This window comes from Chinchilla lanigera, unplaced genomic scaffold (genome assembly GCF_000276665.1).
Source record: "Chinchilla lanigera isolate Chin_1 unplaced genomic scaffold, ChiLan1.0 scaffold00115, whole genome shotgun sequence".
In the NCBI taxonomy this organism is placed as follows: Eukaryota; Metazoa; Chordata; class Mammalia; order Rodentia; family Chinchillidae; genus Chinchilla; species Chinchilla lanigera.
In genome coordinates, this window is record NW_004955516.1 from 2082357 (window position 1) to 2091402 (window position 9046).

At 38.1% G+C, this 9046-nt stretch overlaps 1 pseudogene; it reads left to right on the forward strand.

Annotated features, from left to right (window-relative positions):
* Positions 1–533: 533 nt before the first annotated feature.
* On the forward strand, positions 534–2838 carry LOC102008654 (annotated as a pseudogene).
* Positions 2839–9046: the final 6208 nt, after the last annotated feature.

Consider the following 9046-nt stretch of genomic DNA (forward strand, 5'->3'; position numbering starts at 1 on the left):
ATACTGCAAAATACTATTTCACTAACCAAAACTGTGAGATAAGGGTTAATATAATTAGGGAAAAGGAAGGTTGTGCCATAACCACTATGCTTATATACAAATAGATTTTTATATATTATTTCAGTGTGGGGCTTAATTGTATTCTTTAAATGTCAGAGTTGCCAGTAATTTCTAGTTTGCAGTGTGGATCTTTAGAGGGTGAGTGGCACCTTTGTAACTACGAACATGAGCCACAAACTCATGGAATATGGTATCACTCAGGCTGGGGATTTAGCTCAGTGGCACAGCCCCTGCTTGCCAAGCAGAAGGTCATGAGTTCAATTCCTGGTACAGGAAAAAAACAACAACAAAAAAAAAAAAAAAAAAAAAAAAAAAAAAAATATGCTATCACTATCTGTGTATGTAACCACAGACTAGAGAAATCAAACCAAACTTTCTATTAATGATAGCTGTCAAAGCTGGGCAAAATATAAAGACTATCTCCATAAAGACATCATAAAACTAAAAAAAAGAGTGAAAATTATGGAGCCAGTATGGGGTAAGGGCAGAAGTCCCAGAAAATACGGTTATCAGTGTTAGAGTGTTTGCATACTTCACAGAGGAGATTAAGTAGTGGAGATCTGGAAAGGCATTGTTAACAAGTTCACAGTTACTAGGATAAAGGAGATTGGGATCTTGGGTTTGCCGAAGGTGGGACAGAGGAAGTATGGACTAGAGATTCTCCAGAATAGGAGTCTATGCATGTACTATTTTAGTAAAAGAATGAACTTGATGATGTCCTTCAGTGACACCCTGGCTTAACTTTTATCCATCATCTCAATTACTGGACTTGGACTAAAGTGATCCTTGATTGCTAGTGCCAACAAGCCCCTGATGGACTCAAACACAAATTCTACCTGAAGAAGAACATTAATTAACACCTCAGAATATGTCTTGCAATAGCTTTGCAAATACAATGTCCAGCACACAGTAAGAAGCAGACAATGGGCCAGTGTGGTAGTGCACACATGTAATCTCAGTATTGTGGATGTTGAGGCAGGAGGATCAACATGAGTTCAAGGGCAGCCTAGGCTACATAATAAATTCAAGGCGGGGCTGGGGATTTAGCTCAGTGGCAAAAAGCGCCTGCCTGGCAAGCGCAAGGTCGTGAGTTCGGTTCCCAGTACCGGAGAAAAACAAAAAAACAAAAAAACAAAAAAAAATTCAAGGCTAGCTTGAACTCAAACAACTCAAAAAAAAAAAAAAAAAAAGAACCAGGAAAGCATCAAAGAAGATAAGACACAGCTAGGCATGGTAGAATATGCCTGTATCTCAGCACACTTGGAGGCTGAGGTAAGAGAATCCCAAGTTCCAACAATTTAGGAAGACCCTGTCTCAAAAAACAAAAAGGGTTCGGGATGTAGCTCAGTGCCTTGGACCTCCCTTCAGTCCTCAGTGGCACCAGTGGAGATGGAGGAGGAAGGAGGAAGGGAGAAGAAGGGGGACGGGAGGAGAGGGCAAGGGAAGGGGAGGAGCAAGGGAAAGGAAAAGAGGGGGAAGGGCTCCAGGGAATGGGGAGGGGGAGGAAGAAAAGACACTAATAAAACCCAAAACAAACAATAGACTACAAAACTACAGCAATATATCTGCAGACACTTCAGGTATTTGAGTAAGCAGACAACTTTATAACTGTGTTTGCTACAAACAAGAGAAAAGACATGATTAAGAATGAAAATTCCAGAGTTGACAAATAAAATTAACATTACAATAAAGAATTTGGTGTGTAGGCTTAACAGCAGCTTGGATACACCTGAACCAGACAACAGGTCAGAAAAAATCCAGACTGCACGATGGAAAGAAAGGATAGAAAATATAGAAAGAGTAAATGCATATTCAATGATAAGGCCTTGCTAACAGTTGCGATGCCACTAGAGCTGGGCACCCAGCAGCCCCCTACTGCTCGGGAATGGAACCTGGGCTGAAGCTGCGCCTACTCTGCCAGGAGTGGCTTAGCTGTCTGGCTGGTCCCCGACCCACTCCACCCCTGGGCTAGTCCGGAAAGGGGCAGGGCTTCCTTGTGACGTGACCTTATATTGTGGGGTGATGTGCACACTGCTGCCTTGCCTGCGACTTCCCAGCGCTTGACTCCACAGTACCACAGTTGCCATTTTGTGCTCCAGCAATCAGAACCGGAGCACTGAGGTGCACCACATCCTCAGCAAAGGAGGATTCAACATCCGGTCCTTTGGAACAGGAACTCACGTGAAGATTCCAGGCCGAATCCTTGGCAAGCTAATTATATATGATTTCCAAACCACATATGAACAGATGTACAAAGATCTTATGAGGAAAGATGTATTTTTTTTCGCAGAATGGCGTTTTAAATATGTTGCACAGAGGGGCTGGGGATTTAGCTCAGCGGCAAAAGCGCTTGCCTGGCAAGCGCAAGGTCGTGAGTTCGGTTCCCGGTACCGGAGAAAAACCAAAAAAAAAAAATAATAATAAAAATAAAAAAAAAAAAAATATGTTGCACAGAAATAAGAGAATCAAGCCTAAACCAGAAAGGTTCCAGAACTGCAAAGATGTGTTTGATCTGATTCTCACTTGTGAAGAGCGAGTCTATGACCGGTGGTGGAAGATATGAATTCCAGAGAGCAAGAGACCTGCCAGCCAGTGCATGTGATCAACGTGGAAATCCAGGACAACTATGAGGAGGCCTCCCTTGGATCGTTCCTCATCTGTGACCTCTGCGAGCATATCCAGCTCTCTGAAGATATGGACAATGAGATCCACAAGCTACTGCTGGAGTTCGAAAAGAAGAACCGCAAGGCCTTCCTGCACACTCTCTGCTTCTACTGAAGAAAGCTGCTGCCTGCCCTCCAAATCTATCTGGAGTTTTGCTAGAACTTTTTCTTCCTGATACTTGTCCTTGACTTTTAGGCATTCTACCAGTGGGTGGGTAGTATTATATCAATAAACCATGCATACAAAACTTAAAGATATATGTGAATATAAGGTTAAAAATAAGGAAGTGTTTCCTATCCCATATTTATTTATAAGTGGGATATTCGTTATAAAGGCTTTTTTTTTCTTCAAGCAAAAAAGAAAACAAAAAAATTTTATAGTGACCTATGCATATATAGATCTTCACCTTTGCCTGTCTTTTCTTGTGCCCTAACTAGCTCCACTGTACAAATAACTGAATAACACAAGCTATAATTTATGAGAAAATTTTGATACAATGAATGAATCCTACTGGCTATCAAAAAGTCTTCGCATTTACTTTTGAGTGTTAGAAGGAGAAAAGACAAAATAGTGTAGGAGTAATGTTTAATAAATGTATGATGGCTAAGAATCTTCCAGAATTGACATTTACAAAGTCTTTCTAAAAGGCTTATGAAACCTGTTAGAAAAATGGAAGTTAAGCCTAGAAAATTTGGGGTCAGATTGCCAAGACTATCAATCTAAGGAGGTGAATTGTGGAATGTTGTTATATTTAGAACATTGATGCAAGTGCTAGAGTGGGATCTCAGAAGTCCAAGGAGGGATGAGGGGCTATTTGATTGAAGAAATTAAGAACAGAAAGGAGAAACACATGCATACTTGGAGGAAGTCAAGTGTCCAATCTAAAAAGGTGAGCTGAATCATTATGTTTTAGATCTCAAATGTCTCCCTAAGACCATTTGTTACAGGCTGAGTCACCAGGCTGTGGCACAACTGTGAGGTAGTGGAACTTATATGACACAAGGCCTAGTGGAAGGAAGCGAGACCATTGGGGCTGTGCCCTTGAAGGAGATTTTGGGACCCCAGCATGCCCCTTCCTCTCTCTGCTTCCTGACTGCCATAAACTTTGCTCTGCTACATGTTCCTCACTATGATGTTCTGTCTCACTCCATGTTCCAAAACAATAGAACCAACAACCATGGACTAAAGCCTCTGAAATTGTGAACCAAATAAAGTATTTCCTCCTTTTAAAAGTTGATTATCTCAGGTCCTGTCACAGTGATGGAAAGCTAAAACAACCTTCAAATCCAAACAGATAGAAGAGAGAGAAATTGGACAAAATAATGCCACACATTGGGACCTAAGTAGAACTCAAATGGACTAAGAAATTAGAGCCAATCAAGTTTGTAATATTCAACTGTTATGACATGTATCTGGACGCTCCCCACCCCCCACCCCGCCATCCTTGTGTGCTCATAGGTGGGGCTTCTGTGTGTGCTGCTGGATTAGAGAGTATGACAATAGTATTAAGGGTGTGTGATAACTAAATGGTTTGAACATGGTTCTGGGTGAGGATAATGGAAGCCCAACCTTGGGTGTGGTTGACATCAATTAATAGGTTCATAGTCTGGATACCACATCTTTTTATCCATTCCTCAGTTGATGGGCGTTTGGATTCTTTCCAAGATTTAGATATTGCAAATTGTGCTGATACAAACATGGGTACACATATATCACTGTGGTACAATGTTTTTAATTATTCTGGAAAAAATACCCACAGGGGAGAGGCTGGGTCGACTGGCACCTCTAATACTAGCTTTTTAGGAAGCTCCACACTGCTTTCCATGGTGGTTGCACCAGTCTACACTCCCAACAACAGTGGAGAAGGGTTCCTTTTTCCCCACATCTCTGCCAACATTTGTTATTGGTTGATTTCTTGATGATAGCCATTCTTTCCAGGGTGAGATGGAATCTCAGTACTATTTTGATTTGCATTTCTCAAATGATCAATGATGTTGAATACTTTTTCATATATTTATTTGTTCTTTGTATTTCTTCATTGGAGAAGTTGCATTTATCTCAGATGCCCATTTTTTGATTGGGTCTCTGTATTTGAGGGGCCTGACTTTTTCAGTTCTTTATACGTTCAAGACAGTAGTCCCTTGTCTGAGGGATGGTTGCTTAAATTTTTTTCCCAACCTGTGGGTTTTCTTTTCACTCTGTTGGTGATTACTTTTGAAGTACAGAAACTTTTTAATATGGTGAGATCTCAGTTGCTTCTTTGAAGTACTTCCCATGCAGTTTGGTTTTTGTGAATGAACTCTCTACCTACCCCTATGTCTTCAAGATTTCTATCTACTTTATCTTCCAGTAGATTTAATGTTTTGTTTTAATATTTAGATCTTTAATCCATTTTTATTTTAGTTTACTACATGGTGATAGATATGTTTAGTTTTAGTCTTTGCCATGTAGAAAGCCAGTTTAGCTAGCATCATTTATTAAAGAGACTATCTTTCTTCCAGTGAACATGTTTGGCCCCTTTTTCAAAGATAAGGTGGATGAGTGTGTTTGTAGTTGTGTTTGCATTTTCTAATCTGTTCCACCGATCCTCAGGACTGTTTGTTTGCCAGTACTGTGCTGACTTTATCACAGCAACTTTATAGTATAATTCCAAGTCAGACATTGTGATACCTCCTGCCTTGCCTTTGTTGCCTAGGGTTGCTTTTGCTATTCTAGGTTTCTTCTGGTTCCAAATGAATCTTAGGAATGTTTGCTCTAGATCTGTGAGGTGTGTTAACTGTATTTTGATTGGGATTGCAGTAAATCTGTATAACAATTTTAGAATAACGGCCATTTTCACAATGTTGGTCCTTCCTATCCATGAACAAGGGATATCTTTCCAATATCTGATATCCTCTTCGATCTCCTTTTTCAGAATACTGTCATTTTCAGTGCACACATCTTTTACTTCCTTTGTTAGATTGATTCCGAAGTACTTCATTTTTTTGGATGCTATTGTGAAGGATGTGGTTCCCCTAATTTCTCTCTCAATTTGTTGTTTGTGTACAAGAATGCTATTGAGTTTTCAATATTGACTTTGCATTCAGCCACACAACTGAACTTGGTTATTAACTCTAGAAGTCTTTTTGTGGAGCTTTTGGGGTCTTCCATGTAGAGTATCATGTCATCTGTGAATGATAATTTCACTTCTTCCTTTCCTATTCTTTTTCCTTCTATTTCTCTCTCTTGTCTGATTTCACTGGCTAATGTTTTCAGAATTATGTTGAACAGGAGTGGTTATAGTGGACATCCTTGTGTTGTTGCTGATTTTCAAGTGAAAGCTTTCAAGTTTTGTCCATTTAGTGTGATATTGGCTATTTGTTTGCCATAGATGGATTTTATTACAATGACATAAATACAAAATATTCTACTTTTCTGTACAAGTTTTATCAAATGAGTGTTGGATTTTACCAAAAACGTTTCTTGCATCTATTGAGATGGTCATGTGATTTCTGTTTTTGGCTCTGTTTATATGCTCTATTACATTTATTGATTTACTTATGTTGAACCATCCCTGTATTCCTTGGATGAATCCCACTTGGTCATAGTGTATAATCTTCTTGATGATTTGCTTAATTCTGTTTGCTAGTATTTTATTGAGGATTTTGCATGTATGTTCATTAAGGAGATTGGCCTGTAGTCTTCTTTTCTGGTTGTGTCTTTCTCTGGTTTTAGTATCAGGGTAATGAACTAGGAATGAACTAGGAAGAACTGCTTCCCTTTCAATTTCATTAAAGAGTTTGAGGAGCATTCCCACTAAATCTTCTCTAAATTTCTTGTAGAATTCAGCAGTGAATCCATTAGGACCTGCATTTTCTTTGTTGGTAAGTTTTTAATTACATTTTCAATTTCATTAACAACTATTGGGTTATTCAGAATTTTTATAGATTCCTGATTCAGCTTTGGGAATTCATATGTTTCTAGAAATCTGTCCATTTCTTCAATGTTTTCTATCTTATGAGAGTAAACATTGTCAAAGTGAGTATTGATAATCTTCTAAATTTCCACAAGATCTGTAGTGATTTTATGATTTACATTCTCCATTGCATGAATTAAAGTTCTTATTTTTTCCTCTTTTTTCATAAGGTTGGCTAAGAGTTTATCAATTTCATTTATTTTTTCAGATGACCAAATCTTTAATTCATCAATTCTTTGTTTTCTTAGTCTCCATTGTGTTAGTTTCTGCTCTGGGATTATTAAAATTTTTTAATTATTATTTTTTATTTTAAAGGGAGTAGCACAAGAGACAAAAACAAACAAAAAAATAGAACAGTGGCAGAATACCAGTATCACGAACATAAACAAATCAAAGCAAGAACATTCAAAGTGATACAAGGTCTCAAGACAAATTAATACAAACCAACAGTGGCTGTTACATTGCATATTGCTATCCTCAACTACATTGCTCAGATTATCAGATGTAAGAATTAGAGATTGCTCAAACTATTAAAGAGAATAAGAAAATAATTCTTCAATAAAACATTAGAGATAATACAGAGTTTCACTAGACAAGATGGTAGGAGTTCACCATTGTAATTCCATTGCATATTGTTACCTTCAAATCAGTTGCTCAGACCACCAGACACAAGCATGCAAACTCGATCAGAACATAAAAAATTGTGAGCATTAACTGTCCATTTCAATACACCATCAAACAAGAGCAAAACAGTCATCACAGCTATTCATATATGTATTTATGTTTTTCCTTCCTTCTTTCTCTTTTCTTCTTTCCCTCATCCTAGTCGTTCCTTCCTTTGAGCAATTTCTTTCTCTTTCCTCTCATCTATTGTACATTTTGAGTTTTACCTAGTCTTTCAGATTTCTACACCAAGGAGACAATAGGATGTTTACACATTTGAGTCCGATTTATTTCACTTAGGAGTATGGTCTCTAGTTGCATCCATTTAGCTACAAAAGCCTTGAATTTATCTATTTTAATAGCTGAGTAATAATCCATTGTATAAAAATGCCACAACTTTTTTATCCATTCCTCATTGGATGGGCATCTGGGTTGTTTCCAACATTTAGCAATAACAAACTGTGCTGCTATAAACATGTGTGCACATATATTGCTGTGGTATGATGTCTTTAATTCTTCTGTGAAAACATCCAGAAGGAGAATAGCTGGATTAAATGGGACTTCTAATCCTAATTTTGTGAGAAATCTCAAAATTAATTTCCACAGTGGTTTCATCAATCTACACTCCCACCAGCACTGGAGTAAGGGTTCCTTTCTCCCCACAGCCTCTCCAGCATTTGTTACTGGTTGATTTCTTGATGATAGCCATTCTTTCCGGGGTGAGATGGAATCTCAGTGTTGTTTTAATTTGAATTTCTCAAATGAATAATGACGTTGAACATTTTTTCATGTATTTATTCGCCATTAGTATCTCTTCATTAGAGAAGTGTGTATTCATCTCACATGCCCATTTTAGGATTGGGTTTTTAAATTTGGGAGGCCCGATTTTTTTTTTAACTCTTTGTATGTCCTAGATGGAAGTCCTTTGTCTGAGGGGCTTCTGGCTAAAACTTTTTCTTAATTCGTGGGTTTTCTTTTTACTTTATAGGTGATTTCTTTAGATGTGCAGAAACTTTTCAATAAGATGAGATCCCAGTTGTTGGTTCTTTGAAGTATATCCCGTGCGGTTTGGTTTTTGTTCATGAACTCTCTGCCTACCCCAGTGTCAAAATTTTTACCTACTTTCTCTTCCAATAAGTTTAGTGTTTCTGTTTTAATATTTAAATCTTTGATCCATTTTGACCTTAATTTAGTGCATGGTGAAAGACATGGGTCTAGTTGTAGCCTTCGGCATGTGGAAAGCCACTTTTTCCAGCACCATTTATTAAAGAGGCTCTCTTCCTTCCATTGAACCTGTTTGGCCCCTTTGTCAAAGATAAGGTGACTGAGTGTGTTTGTAGTTGTATCTGTATCTCTTCCATTCTGTATCATCTGTAGTCTCTTCCATTGATCTTCAGGTCTATTGTTGTGCCAGTAGGACACTGATTTTATCACAGTATCTTTGTAATATAATTTTAAGTCAGTAATTGTGATGCCTCCTGCCTTTCCTTTGTTTCCCAAGATTGCTTTTGCTATTCTGGGCCTCCTCTGGTTCCAGATGAACTATAGGAATGTTTTCTGTACATCTGTGAGATATACTAATGGCATTTTAATTGGGATTGCATTGAATCTGTACAACAATTTTGGGAGTATGGCCATTTTCACAATGTTGGTTCTTCCTATCCAAGAGCAAGGAATATCTTTCCATTTTCTGATATCCTCTTC